This window comes from Rissa tridactyla, chromosome 13 (assembly GCF_028500815.1).
Source record: "Rissa tridactyla isolate bRisTri1 chromosome 13, bRisTri1.patW.cur.20221130, whole genome shotgun sequence".
In the NCBI taxonomy this organism is placed as follows: domain Eukaryota; kingdom Metazoa; phylum Chordata; class Aves; order Charadriiformes; family Laridae; genus Rissa; species Rissa tridactyla.
The window spans coordinates 12357378-12373610 of NC_071478.1; positions in this window are offsets into that span (position 1 = coordinate 12357378).

Genomic DNA, 16233 nt, shown 5'->3' on the forward strand with positions numbered 1-16233 from the left:
ATAGGTCTCAGCTGTATAACTGAGGGGATTCAAAGCCTTGATCCAAATCCCAGGTTTCCCAAAGTTCACGAGAGGAGGCTGGGTGCTCAGCCCCTGCCTGTCTGACACAGCCCACAGGCGAAGTTTTGATCCAGCCTTTGAAATGGACATAGAGGCTTTCTTAGGGCACGTCATAAAAAGATATAAAAATGAAGGAGTTTGTACCTAAAAAGCCGATTACTTAGCATCTTTGTAATCAAACACAGGTAATTAAGTGGCAACAGGTGGTTCAATAATCATGTTCTGTTTAAAAACAGTAAAAGATAATGGTGTCAAATCAGACATATGTTCCCAATGAGGAAAGGACCCGGTTCCTTCTTGCTCATCTTCAGACAGTGATTGTGCCTCACTGCCAGACTTGGATACCTCAGCAGTTTATGTACCCAGAAAGATGAAGGTGTGATTATCGCATAATAAGCTTACTCATGCTAGCTCTGCTCTTGCTGGCACATGCACAGCAGTTACTATGTGATGACACAGTCTTCTCTGCAACAACCCAAGCGCAACTTCTCTCTGCAGCCTGGGGTCCCGTTGCAGCCTGTGCTGCTGTGCCCCCACCATGACAGTCATACGTGCCGCTCACAGCAAAGCTGCCACGGAAAGAGAATTACGCTGCGGCCCTGGCTTGGTGTGCCCTGTCCCCTCAGCTCTGTTATCAGCACCAGATGCGCAGCAGCCGTGCACAATTCCTGCACAAGGTGCCCTCCATCCATCCACAGGATGGCAGAGAGAACAGGCTGGTCCTTCTGCCTCTTTCCTGCTTTGGACACTTGGCAGCAGCCTTCGTGGTGGCTAAATGGGCCATTTAAGGGGTTTGTGGTGGGGACATTTATCGAGCAGCAATTTCCCATTCATACTTGCTGTTTCATTTCAGCTTCTAATTACAGCTAAGATACCTTTTTGGGTTTGGTTTTTGGGTTTGGTTTTTTTATTTTTCCAGAACTGGGTGCTCCTGTTTGATATCAGCAGAGCAGAACCACTACTCGTGGCTGGATGAACGCGAGCCCTGGCTTTCCCTATTGCGGCTGCGTTGCTGGAGCCGCAGCTGCTAAAGGGCTCCTTCTGCCAGGAAGCTCAGAGGTAGCAGGAGGCTGAAATGAACATTTCTCAATACCTCTCTGTCCCGGGGAAGTTAATTCTGTCAGGACGTAACATTGCTTCTAGAGAAGCTGCCATTTGTGGAGTTGCAGCTTACAAGGCATTGCTGTGAGGAAGTTCACACAGATAAGATTCCTATCCAGCCTGACTAACGCTGCCCTCACCCTCCTTGGGGTCTTTTGAGCTATTCCTGAGGAGTGACACTGCTGTCTAAAGGTGGGTTGTAGCTCCTTGCCTCAACCAACTGAGCACTGCAGAATTTGGAGCAGATGCCTCGTTAGTGAGAAGGGACTCACTAGTGCAGGTGTGATTCATCACTTTGGAGAGCACTTCAGGGATCAGGGCAAGAAACGGCTTGACTAACAGAGGCAATAACAATGCAGGCAGGGGCCATGTTACAGAACTGAGCAAAAAAGCAGCAGCTGAAAAAACTATGAAATGGGACAGAGTGAGAGCACAAATCAGAAACCTGGGCTGTCCATGACACCTGCGTTTGGGTTTCAGTTAGGAATGAACCCTGGCTGTTCAGAGAATCTGGAGTGCATCCTCCTCACAAATTCATTTTGGAGGTTCTTCATGTATCTCCTTTTCTAGACAAATTAATCTTGGGATCACAGTGGCTGCGTAGCATCCACTGCATACAAAAGAGCTAGCTATTCTGGAGCCAAATGCCAGGGAACAACAGTGCCCGGCTGTAGAGAGAAGCACATAATTCCAGCACGGCTGAGCAGCGCGATGTGCAGGGACATCTCTCCAGAGAGAGCGTGGCTCCTCTTCCATCTGGCAGCACAAAAGAGGACAGGCCTGAATCCTCAAGACACAAAGATTATGTTATGTAATGTGCATGCTCGCTGCTTCCACAGACGGAGCTAAGTCAAAACCGTCCCTGTGATTCCGGCAGAGGCCGAGCCTGAGGGGAGCTGCGCTTCCTTCCCCAGAACAGGGGGATTCTGGAGCGAGGGAGTAGCCTGGGGCTGGTGAAGGAAGGTGGATCCAATTCCAGCATGCAATGACAAATACAGTACTGCCTGCAAGTGTAAAATCCTGTCTTTCCTTAAAAGTGCTATCAAAAAGTATGCACGTGAACAAATGCATGAGTGGTTTTTGGGGAAGGATTCAGTCAATTCTTTTTGACTTCACTTGTATAGAGAAAATTTTTGAAAAAAATTGAGAATACTGTTCAAACAAACAGGGGCTGCATTGCCTGCCCCAAATTCAGAAGAGTATATTTCAATTTCAGTTGAAGACCGCAGCCTATAAAAGGAGTTTGAGACTGAAATGAGTGAGAATTGCCCATGAAAAAAAGTCTCTAGCAAGCTGTTGACAGGAAAGCACAAGGAGTCTGTGTTTTGCAGTGATTCTCTTGGTACTGGTTTCTTAAGTCTTTATTATTTCTCTCACCTGCATTTGCAAGAACATAGTCATCTAGGGTAAGTATGATATCATACAATTTGCCAAAGCACAGTAAAATCTAAGCTGGACTGGGCTGAGAATTGGGATACTAATCGGGAATCTGTCCTGCAACAGATGATGAACTGTCTAACCCTTGCTTATGGCCTTTCCTTTCCCCATACTAGCTCTCCATCCCCTTTAAAGGGTTTCAGAAACGTGGCATGTTTCAATAGTCATAAAGATGCCAAGTATCAGTCTTCTGGCATATTGTATTTGGACAGGCATGTGTCTGCCTCCAGGGGAAGCAAAAGCACTGACAGCTGGAGATTCTGTTTGCTTGAAGACTTGGTATTGCTCTTCAGGTTTTACTCCGTGGGAGAGGAATAATCCCGACCGCATTACAAAGGCATTATTGTTCTGGCTGTAATCCCTGTGCTCAAATCCACCCTGGTTACTTGCATCCTGATTGCAAACAGAGAACTTCCCTTTGTATTTGTCAGGACAAGACTGGCAGATGGATTGGAAGTCACTGTTTTCTACGGTCAAATAGCATCAAAGGGGGAAAGGCCACAGTGTGATCCTGTGATAAGTCTATGGGAATGGGAAAGGAGGATGAAGGGCAATGGAACAAAAATAACAGTCCACAAGAGGAACACATGAACTACAGGAAAAACACAGTTGGAGGAAATCAAGGTGACAGAGAGAAAAGGTGGAAAGAAAATGGTGTAGGGACAAAGGTGAAGCTCCCTATACATTATGAAGTAAATACACAGGGCGCACCAGTGGTCCAGGCTGGGCCCAAGGAGCTGGCAGTGGGAAAGACAGGTAAGAGCAATTGTCAGTGTGGAAGAGGGGATGGCTTCCACAGGGAAACAACAAACCTTTTCACTACGATGCTCTATAAGGGCAAAGACCTCAGCTTGACTCTACGCCTCCATGTTGTTGGCATGTGAGAGGCCAGTCAGAGCAGGAGACCACACTTCACATGGAGATGATGCCTCAACCCTTTCTTAGCTTTTTAAACCAAATAACATGAAAGAAGATGCAATGGAAACTCTGCTGCTCAGTGGGACAGATATGGTTGAGCTCCCTGAGCTAGCATGTGTGGCTTAACTTTAGCCAGGCTCCCGAGAAGAGACCCAACTGTCCCTACTCCAGGTGTGTAAAAAAGAAAAAAGTAAATAATTTTTCTGGAATTTCTCCTCACCCTACCTCCTTCCCACACACCCTTTTTGAGACTCATAGTCTTCCAGTTCACACAGCTAGGAATGCAATTAATTAGCTGATATAGCTGGCTCAGCTTTGCAGTTTTAGAGCCCACGGCTGGCAAGTGTCACCTCTTTCGTATAAGACATCTCTGTTGCCAAACTACAATCAACTTCACAGTCACATCTATGTAGAAGGCACTGCTGTACAAGTGGAGGTGAACCACAAGGCAGGCAGGAAGCACATTAAAGTGGAGGTCTGAGTACAGGTTCTAGGAAAAAAATACTTTGAAAATCACCAAAGCAAGACTCAACGCAGTTTTAAAAAGTGACAGTGGTGCCTCTCTCCATTTGACACAGTCTCAAGGCACAAAATTATAACGTGCCAAAGAGTAAATAGCAAAGGAATGCTCAGTTGGGTGGCTTGTCTTTGGTTTACATTGAGAGCAGCAATTAATATAGAAGGGGAAAAATTAAATCACTTCATAATTTTCCATTTTCAGATGACCTGAGCTCTTGTAGATAAGAGCAAATCTTTTTATGAGTCCATGCAGATGTTTTACAGTCACAATAAACTACGTATGTCATGGAGTGATCTCTTTCTAAAATATGATCTGGACCACAGGATTATAGCTGCTTTTGAGAGACAGGTGGACTCTTCAGCCGCATTAAAAAGGATCCCTGATTATCAGGTAAAAAGCCTGCATTTTTTCTGACTAGGAACATTTAATCTTTGCCATTAAAAAAAAAAGGTTATTTATCAACTGCCTAAATAATTAGTTTTGGGGAATGGGAAGGAAAAAGAGCAGCACTGAAGGCCAGATACTTGCAGTCTAGATTGGAAGTAGTTTTGGGACAAGGCTGAATAAAATGCTATTGCTTGCTCATTGCTTGGCAGCCTGATCTCTGGCCGGTCTCCTGGCAAAGAAAACCTCCTGTGTCTATTTTGGGAGAGGGTTATTTTCCAATGGGAATGGTATTAAGGTGTATCAAGATTATGATACATCAGTCTTCATATTTTATTCTGCCACTATTGATGCACCTGGGAGATCAGAATAAAAGTCACTCCTGCTTTTCATCCTTTGACTCTTTTACCACCAACAACTAAAATATGAGCTACCATCATGTGACAACTCAGTTATACAACATAGACTCAGTTATACAACAAACAGGCAAGAGTATGAAATAACTACAGTGAGTTCAAATTCATTTGGGATCGGATGGAGTGAATCACTCGTTATCTCCAGGGCAGCTGGTCTCTCTCCATAGAGCTGCTCTTTCTCAAATACTTTATTTAATGAACACAGATAGTGGTAGATAACCAGCACAGTTCTGGTAGAAGATAGCTCCAGAGAGAGACAGGGTTTGCCACGTCTGGCTTGTAACCAGAAAGGAAGCTGTATGAGCTGCAAAACATGGTCAGGTTTCTGTTAGCAGCTGTAGTCCCTTCAAGATGAAAAATTATAGCCTTAGTACTGACACAAGAGAAGAGGGTCAGGAACACATGGCTAGTGGAGGAAGGACACCTTGTCTCAGTAGCAGAGCTGCTCAAAACTCCTGTGCAAGCATGCCCACCTCACTGCTGAGTCGGCAAAGGGAGAGGGGGCAAGATGCTGCTACCAGTGTCATTGGCACAAGAAACTAAACAAAGGCACTGAGGATTCATCATCTTGGAGCTCTAATATTATTTTTTTTCAAGAATTTAATAAAAGACCTGATGTCCTGAACAAATTACAGTTTAGGTACATACGTTCTGCCTAAGTTACCCCTCAATTTCAGATTAAGGAATTCGTCAATTCTACAAATAAGTTAATTGCAAAATGCTTTTTATACCTTGTTTCAGAGGGGTGCTACATTTTGGTAGTTGATCTAATAACATCTCATTAGTACAATTATCAGTTATATTGAATAATGTACATTTTTAGTAATTTCCAACAAATTCTGTTAAACATCCAGAGAAGCATTTTTATTTCGTAGTTATTAAAGGATCAAATTAACTCATACAGAATAAGTAGTTCTATCTCGTGCAGTAGCAAAAATCAGCTTTGCAGTTTTCAGACAGGCAGCATACACTAGTGCATAAGCAGGGAGCTGGGTGTCAAAATGAAAGCTAATGACCACTCTGACTGCCTGTGATTTCGTTTGAATCGCCAAATGCTAAATTCTGACATCTTCTCCCACAGTGAAGAATACCTACGGGGATTTGAGCTTTTTGCACTGTCTTAGTTTCTTTCCATGTGAAGCGCAGACAGGAACACCTGCTTTCCAAAGGTGTTCTCATCTCTTTGGATTTAAGAATTTCTGTTCAGATCCAAAGCAGAAAGAGTAGTGGGCTTCTGAAAATTATTTAACACAGCAAGTACAGAAGCTGGAGAAAACAGAAATCTGCTTCTGGATGTGATTTCTAAATGCAAACTGCGGACATGTGCTGGTACGTTCTTTATCTTTTGAAGTAGGATTTAAGGAGAGGTTCATATTTGCTGTCTGAAGCTCAAGTTCACATCTCTCCTTTATTTGCTTAATAACATCAAACTCTCCTAAAACTGTTTGTTTCTTCCATTAGTTTACCAGGAAGGCTCCCTGTTTACTCTCTGGGCTTCATTCTGTCTGAACAATATGTGTCTGAGTTGAATCAATCTCCTGAAGAAAATCTCCTTAATACAAGAACCTTCCTTAAAACATGAAGGTTCATATTCTAAACATGCCAGTTTGTTAGTTTTAAGGCTCACTCCTAGTCTTTACTGAAATATATAAACACTGGGAAAAGCTGGCAATTGCCTGAAATAGCTGAAGCAGTATAAGAGGAAAAGGAATGATCATCCGTAATGAATTAAAATCTTAAGAATTGTACTTCATACGGTCTCATTATTGATTAGCAAAACTGCCTCTCCTTTCTTCCATTTTGGTGACTTTCTGTGATATTCACAGTGGGGAAACAAGTATTTCCCAGTTTCCAAGCGCTCTCATCTATTTACCCAGCTCAAAGAAAGCTAATGCATAGTAGAATCTTATGAGCACTGGCACTTTATGAAATATTTCAGTTCTCTCCATTTCCTATAGCTTCTTTCACTTTCCAGATGATTTACAGCTGCAAACGAGGCTCCTAGAAGACTTTATAGAGACTTTGCTAACTGCATCACTTAAATCTGTACCTGACAGCTCCTTACTCTTTCTAATAATATCAAATACATAAAAATATACATTGACTGAGCTGAGAAATATGAAACATATTGTTGATTTCTAATGGGTTTGTGCATTAAAGGCATGAGGACTAATGACAAACTAGGCAGATCAAACAGAGGTTTTTCCTGACACTCCAGCTCTGAAGGACTCAAGTGTGGATAAGGCTGTTACGTAAGAAAGGCTTTTCGATATCACTGAAGTGCTTTACAATGAAGATGGAATATTAATAAAAGACTTAAACCGAAAACCTCCAGTTATTAGAAGGATTAGGACTTTGCAGTGGGCTAGGGGAATACATACAGTGTCAAGCCGTCTTCTTGGCTGTGATCAAAGGCTCTGGCAGAAACAGCATCTTGGAGGGAGGGGAATAGATCTGCAGTGCCACATAACAGTAATAATAAATGATGATGATGATGATGATAATAATAATAGCAGCAACAACAACTCATGCAGAGATTGCAGTCCACAGCAGCAAAAGACAACGAACTAGGGGTGCAGCCCAGAGCTTCTCTCACCAGCCATGTGCCCTCTAACAGTGGGTTTCCCCACAAATGTGAAAATGCATCTGCTCATTTACACGCATGGGGCTGTTCTGGCTTTCCTGGGAAGAGCATGTGAGAACAGAATTCGCACTCAGTGAGTTTGTCACTCAGCAGTGATGTCAGCTCCTTACACCTGTGCGCTGGCCAAGAGGAATTAGCACCAAAACCCACAGGGCTCAATGCTACGTAAACAAACTGGATTTTATTAGATTTATTTTCTGGAGCTTGATTCTTTTTTTTCAAAAACAATCTCTTCAAGGAAGTGCCCTAAAGGGTATTTTCTTTAAAAGCCCCAGCCATTTCCCTGTAATTCTCATGGGAACAATTACTTTGATAGTTTAATTCTGTTCTACAGAAATATCATTTCGTAATATACTGTAATCAGGCAAATACTATTGACTGCATTCTGACTATGCTTTTTATGAGGTATCATCCTTTTGGAAAAACCTGAGGACTGACCCCCTCTGCAAATATACCATTCCCACACCATACCTTCTACTGCAGGGACTGTGCCTGGAGCACGTTCCCTCCCAGGCCACCTGGCAACTCTAACTATCTCAAAGTGGATTAGTTGCCCAGGCTCAGGAACAGGGATATGGCAAAAGCCTTCATTCCGAGTAGAGACAGCTGGAAATATGTCGTTAATAAGGAATAACTTTTAAAGCGGTTTGGGTGTAGAAGGATTAGGGAGTGCCATATGGTATTGGGAGTAAAAAGATGCCAAAGAGTGTAACTTGAATGGAAAAGAAGAAGCTACCAAGATGCCCAGAAGAGCTGAAAGTCTGGAAATACAGAAGGCAATTGGGAAAATACTAAATTGCATGTGTATGTGCTAGAAATCCTTGTTTATTTAAAAGCCATATATGTCAGTAAAAAGGAAGACAATCAAAAGCTTTATTTTTTTTAATACTCAATTTTGATGCATTTGAAATGTTTAAGAGGTTCCAGTCAATTCTGGCAGTGAAAACCCCTTAGAAATCTGTATACATTATGAGATACTGCACTTCATGCAAAAACGAAGTGTAAAAGATGTTTTTTTAGGTAAATATAAAAAAGGAAAGTGAAACTGAAGAAATGCATGTGCCTGTCTGATTCTTACCTTTTCAAAGATTACTAAGGGGTGTCTCTCCTGAGATTTTTGCTGAAAATTCAAATTATGGTCTGGCCTCTTATTAGTGAATTGGTTTTCCCTCAAAATTTTCAAGACTGATAGAAGGTCAAAGAACAAATCTATGGCAATCATCCAGTCCATAATTAAGTTCAAGTCATATTTAAACACAATGAAAACATAAAATACACCAGGCAACAGATCTGAGAGAGAAAAGTTCAAAGACAAAATCACGTAGACTAACACGCGCTCTTCGACAACCAGGACAGGCCAAGAAAATATTTGGTGTATGGGAGAAGATGCAAGAAATGTCATGGATCAGACAGCTTCGCCAATTTTGCAAGCAGCAGCAAAGCATTGCAACCTCAGGTAAACTCTTCATAAGAGGGAAGTTCAGTGTTGCAGTAATAAATGAATATGCTATCAGCTTGAAAGGAAATGAAACATTTATTAAATTGGACAATGGCACACAAGCGACTATGGTGCCAGAAGCAGTCTTATGTCCAATAAAAAAAAAACACAGAGAGTACAAGGGATATCCAGGTAAAATTCAGAGACTACACTCATAAGCCTGTCACCATTAAAGGATTATAGAGACTAGATATATGAGTAAATAGGAAACTGAAAAATATTTAAGGGTAGTAGCTAAGAGCATTGTTTACCGTGCCAAACGCATGGCAAACCCTAGACTTGAGCAACTGGCAGAACACAACTGGGGAGGTTAGTACAACATGAAATGTAAAGAAAAGCTTGATAATGATTTTCCAGCTAAAAGACGCCAGCCATATCTCTAAGCCTTTCCAATGCAGGAAAGGCTTATTGGTCTCAGAGTCACCAAGTAAGAGACAAAAAGTGAAACAAAAACCCCAACACAATGCTTTCCCAGTGGTACTGATGCTATATTCTGTCACTATAGATAACTTCTAGTCTCCGTTATCCTCACTCCAACAATGTGGTGGAAACCACTATTAAAACAAGTTACCAGTTATTGGCAAATGCTGTTGATAAAACTAGTGCAGTCAGATGCTAATATGTATTTAACATTAGATAATTTGATCTGCAGCAAGTAAATTCACTGGGTATCCAGCTGGATTCACAACTCATGCCGTTGGCAAAAGGAACACTGGTGACTTAGGAAAATGTTCAACCAAAATATTAATAAACAGTATTAATAGCACACAAGCAATCCACAACATTGGCTGAAACAAGAGAGTATTTAAAAAACACATTTTCCAGATATCTGTCTACTGCCTTTCTGTGGTGAAAAAGTACAAGGTTAATGAATCAGTTACTTCTGCAGTAAAATCTCCACATTTTACAGCAGAAAGACAAGATAGAAATTTAAGAACTCCCTTTTTTACTCACATTTAATTCACCTTCTTATTGATCCTTCAGAAAATGTCAATTAGATATAATTTTTTACAATCTGAAGGTATGTAAGGAGACTTGCCTATACTGTTTCTGTAATAAGTAGCTGAAGCTTTCAGGCTAGACAGTATCTACTGGTTTATAAATTAGTGTCCTCTTCTACCTAACAGATTTAGCATGAGTTTATTAATGAAGTTACGAAGTTCATTAATACTTCAATTTACTGTCCCTGGCTCAAAAGCTTGTGGATTATTGACAATGTTGAAATAAACATACAATTATAAGCAAGAACATATTAACCAGATAAAAATAAATAATTCTTGAAATGCTATTACTGTATTTACAACTAAAACTTAAACATATGCTTTATGTGTAGTTTTGAGTATTTATAACGCAAGTTAACAGTCTCTGAGGCAATATATTAGAAACCCACATCAATAAAATAGGGCTTCTCACCTGTAGACTATACATTTAACAAAACAAAAAATTAGAATTAGAACACTTATACTGAAAAAAGCTGAAGTTAGAGGAACTGAGGTTTTGCAATAATATAGAGAGATAGATAATACCAGTAATACCAGTCACTTCAGCTAGTAAGTCAGCTTCATCGGGGGCCCAACTTAAACAAAGAAGAACCCCAACATAAGAAGGACACAGACCTGTTGGAGCAAGTCCAGAGGAGGCCATGAAGATGATCAGAGGGCTAGAGCCCCCCTGCTGTGAGGACAAGCTGAGAGAGCTGGGGGTGTTCAGCCTGGAGAAGGTTCCGGGGAGACCTTAGAGCCCCTTCCAGTCCCTAAAGGGGCTACAGGAAAGATGAGGAGGGACTCTTTTTCAGGGAGTGTAGTGATAGGATGAGGGTTAATGGTTTTAAACAGAAAGAGGGCAGATTTAGATGTGAGGTTGGGAAGAAATTCTTTAAAGTGAGGGTGGTGAGACCCTGGCGCAGGTTGCCCAGAGAAGCTGTGGCTGCCCCATCCCTGGAGGGGTTCAAGGCCAGGTTGGACGGGGCTTTGAGCAACCTGGGCTGGTGGGAGGTGTCCCTGCCCAGGGCAGGGGGTGGCACTGGATGGTCTTTAAGGTCCCTTCCAACTTTAACCATTCTACGATTCTGTGAAATGGGACAAACTTGCAAGCTACACCTTGTAGTCCCTGGATCCACCAGCTTTATAAACATGACACAGTATACATTTAGGATGCAAATCAATAGCTCTAAACAAGTATTCACAGAAGACTGTGGACATAGGAGGTTGTCCTAGAAGATAGGCATATACTGAAGAGGAACCACAATGCATTTCCAAGATTTTTTCTTGCCTGAGCAAGTGACAGCTTGGTAGCAGTTATAATAAGTTGAAACAACTTAATCTAGATATGGTATCACCAAGTGGGCTTAGCACACCCTAACAACAGTAGTTTTATACATTGAGAGACATTGTCAACTTCATGCAACACTCTAAATCCTTCAGAGAATAATGAGGATCTTTAGCATGCTGGTTCTAAGTATTTATTAGAGCCATGTATCATAGAAAGATTGCTTTGTTAATTTTTATTATGATGAAGATTTGGCTTCGATAAAAGGGTGAGATATTGAGCATTTAAATAGTTTAGCCTCCCAGACACAGGAACTCTGTGGAAGAAGCCCAGCAGAAACACATTGTGGCTGAGCAGCTGAAATTCTGACTGATTACTGAACATTATGCAAGCAGAGCTCTTGCACAATTCCCTACAGTGTTTTCTGCCGGCAGGAGAGGCTGGAAATTGTAATAAAAAGCAATACTTGTCCATCACAATAGCAGTATGGTGAGTTGTACACATGTTCAAACAAGACGTCTATGGTAAAGACTGCTGATTACCCAGACAACGCTTCAGTCACTAACCCCATCTCTCAGCCTGTGGTGTTGTCTCACTCACAACTAGAGCTAGGGAATAGGAAAGTCTTCCCACAGTTATTCACCCCAATCCAGTGCTATTCCTGGAAGCACAGCGTGGTCCTATTATTTGAATCCCCACTTGCAGCAGAAACACTGATCTGGAACATTGCATCCTGTACCCCTCAGAACAACAAGTCTTTTATGGGTCCTTCTGTGACCCAAGAGCCGGGAGGACAGCATGGGAGGAATCATCAGCAAGAAAGCCCTAAATGAAGAAATGAAATACATTTCCCTTGGAGAGAAGGCTTACTGGAGTGTAACGAAAACAAGCCCCATCCCTCCTCCCCTGCGTGCACACACACACACCCTAGAGGCTTTTGCAAAGCCACAGGAACGGAAATAATTTCGTTTGAATCCATCAAGCATTAAAATCCGTTCGCTGAGGGATTGAAGTGAAAAATGAGCCGGAGACAGGAATTAGAAGCTCACCGCATGGGCTGTCAAAAGGGATTTTCCCCAGATAGAAAACAAGCAATTGGAAATGCAGGGAGGTAAATCCTTTCAGTCTCTGACATGTATGCACACTCTTGGTTTCCCCTCCTGGCTCTCTCAGTTCTAGGTTCATTTTGCCAAACCTGGACACATCTCCTTGTGCGCTCTCTGGCCATAGCACCCATTCTTGGGATCCCCTTCCAGGGGTCTGCTCAAGAATGTCACAAGCCTTGGGCAAAGGGGAGGTGCTGAGACACACAGGGAAGCTGGCTGCACTACGTACAGTGTACTCACAGGCGACTGAGGTGCAAAAGGGAAGACAAGGCAGCTGCTGAAAAGATAAACCAACAGCTCTAAGAACTATTTTATCTACTTTGTAAAATTTGCTGAAGAAACAGACAAGGAGCAAAGTTGACAAGTTGACATAGCTATAATCACTGCACATCTTAGTTTACCACTCAAAAAAAAAAAAAAAAACCACGACACTTCATGCCCAATACATATATCTCTGCACCAGATACATTTTTTTGATGTTTCAGAGGCTTACTTGTAACCATAAGAGCCAGAGGTCTACTTTTTCCAAAACAAAACTGCGATTCAGGAAAGTAACGTGGCAGCTAGGGAGATCTGAGGTCACTGTGCAGAGGCCACCTCCAGTCCAGATTATGAGCTGAAGCATATAAGGTACGTCTCACATTCACAAATCTCTACAGTCTTGTAACTGGGCTTTGAGAAAAAAAAATGTTCATCACAGCACTGTTTGGTTTATGCAGGGTAGGCTTCCCCTTTAGCTGGTTGCCAAAACTGAAGGCAAGAATCATTTATATTACAGCTTCTGTATGAAGATAATAAACACTGTAAAAAAGGCCAATATACCTCTGGGTCCATAGCACAGTGATGCAGGACAGCCACAAGACAGAATATCAAAAAAACCTATGGATCTACCAAACGGCCTTAACAATGTGCTGAGATTTTATACTCATCTAAGTGTACACCAGTTGTATACTGTGGAGCCAGTTGTCTATTTAGTGAAGAAGAGGTAGGAAGAGAGAAGTAGAGAGAAGAAAAAGAGAAGATGAATAGCCAAATATGAAGCATTTAAGCTATGGGAAGAAGTCTACAGAATGACAGGAGCCAAAGAGCTGTCTAACCGCAGGCCAGTTCCAGATGCGCAAATTGGTTTAAGAACAGGGCAGAGGTAGAACATGAACAAGGTAAGCATTCATGCAACAGGAACACTGGTGATGTGTGGCTTTGAATTCAAAAGCCAGTTAAGAGGACAGACAACTTGAAGAAGTTTAACATAAAACAGTCATTTTAATGTATGCTAATATGCTTCAAGATAAAGGCCACAGTTACCTAGATACAAAGACGTATGTGTTTGTAGTAAATATTTTCTTTAACACATGCTGTCCCCTACTGTTGTGTAATATGCTTTCCTATTGTTCTGCGACTCTCTCTAGTAATAATACTACTACTTAGGTGGTGTTTCATAGCTATAGATCACACTGTGCTTAACCCAGGGGGTATCATTATCTCTGTTTCACATATGGAGTCATGGAAGCACCTAAAGATTAAATGAGTCCATGGCAAAATCATAAAAACAAATACAGTTTTATAAATTAATAGTGTTAGCTTGTATATAGGACAAACCTCATGAGGTTTAAATGGCATTTGCTGGCAGCGTAAAGACTGTTGGAAAACACCCATGAAAAGAGCTCATCTTAATGGCAAGCCAGGGACAAACATGGACAGAGAAAAAGAGAAGGTGATAATGCTATGGCCATGGGTCAGAAAGAATCAGTAAAAGCCAGCTTAGCAGCTACAGTAGAAAGAGTTTGTGTTTTGTTCACACTGATGCTATTCAGAGTTGTCTTCCTGCTCTTTGAGGAGCTGATGAGTTATCAGCAGAATCTTACACTAGGACCAGGGCACCCAGACAGTTGAGCAAAAGGCTTGGGAAAAAGGGCTGGCTGAAGTCAGCTGGGGGCTACAATATTGGGGTGGGGGTTGATCTATATCTGAAAAGTCTTATGTGCCATCCCCATTCTGTCCCCCTCCTCTTGCTGAAGATGCTGCTGCACTGAACCTGAAAGGTCTGGTTATAAATAGCTTCTCCCTGCAGCTCCTCAATGAGCCACTGAGGCGGAATGAGTCATCTCTGCCGGCTCTGTGGCCCCCCCAAACCGACTGCGTCAGGTTGGGAGCGTGGCTGCCAAAAGCAGTGGTACACACTGTTCTCTCTCAAAGGGCAGTGGCCTTGGGGGACAGGGACACTAAACAAACTAGCTCTACTCATTACTCATAAACACCCAAAAGCCACATCACTTTGTGAATAAGAATAACGTAAAACCCATCAAGAGCGCTTAGAAACCGACACTGGCATTTCAGCCCCCTCTGTCCACACCATTATCCATGCCACCCTGGTTTTCAACTGGAGCTTCTAATCCCTTAAATTGGTTTCTTATGGAAACAATTGAGCAGATCTCTGAAAGTGAACCTCTTGTTCTACTTACAAAGAACTTCTCCTTACCAAGATTTGGTGACATTGTTCAGTGAACGGACACAGCAACAAGTAGGTGAGCTGACAAAGCCTCACCTCTAGTTGAGGAAAGAATGTGAGAATTTTAACAAGAAAAGTCAGATATAGATTTGCTTATTCCAGTGAGAGAAACTCACCTGGGAATCACATCCCCTTCTAAACAAGACAATGCACAAACAGCTGTAGACAGCTGTTTCTCTTCTAGTCCTGTTGCAGGAAAGCAGAGTGTTCCCCTGTGTGATTTCCTGCACTTGCATAGGACATCAGGTGCCCAGAGTAAAGGAATTCTAGTGATTATTTGCTTTGTTCATGGGGGCTTTATTCAGAGGCAAATGGAGCTCTCCTGAAACATGTCCTTTCTCAAGCCTAAGACAATAAAGATAGATGTTTCATGAGCTTTAGGATAACCACCTATCTAAGTAAGTGAAGCACAAGCCCTAGCCAAGACAAACATACCAAATTTGCTGTGATTAGCAGATATTGGAGGGGTTGGGAGTGAGTACTTGTAGTAGGGGAAATAATTTAAACCAATACTAGGTTAAAAAGAAGGCAAAGAATACCAGGTGAGGAGGATAATACAAAGTGTATACCAAAGACGAACATAAGCAGGGTCTGGAAACCAGTATTACTGTTATAAAAAAAGAAAAATTTGTAGCTAGGAAGTAAGGAAATCTCCTAGTGCTACATTTCTTTCAAATGGAGAGGTTAAGGTTATGTGATCAAAGTGACTCTGGTATGTTTTCCATAAACTAAGCTTAATGGCTGTGACCCATGGCTCACTCAAGTATTGTGTGAGAAAGCAAGCTCAGGGCAACAGTGAGCTAAAACAGGACAGGCAATCAAGAATATCTTACAGTTCAGTTGAAGCCAAACCTTTGCAAGCAGAACCTTGAAAAATAAAACTCACACATAGCTGTTATTGGAGCTGAAAACTGGCAAGGCTGATGAAGATCCACACAAAACATTTCAGTTCCTTGGTTTGTCAGCATTCAGTAGTGCTGACAAGAGCAATATTTCCCAGCTATGTGGTCACTGTAGTTCTGCAAGTGATCCCCAGCACTGTACTATGTGATGGCAGAGAGTATGTTTGCTTTCGGGTCATGCTGTGATGCAAAACAATGATAAAGTCTGGCAGAATTTTTGCTACCAGCAGAGGTTATACAGTGTTGTCTCAATGGAGGCAGAGGATGATGCAGCTTTACATGCCTTTTCATTTTCCCTCCAGTTTTTAATTCATCATGAAATCAACAAAGTACATTCTGTTAAAAGTTAATGACTTTGTTCTGATAGAGTTTTTAAAACAATCCACTTCAGAATTTTGTAAGTTCATCATGTGCAGCCTCATCATTTCTATATGCATGTGTCTGGGAATATTTTATCTTTGATGATTTTT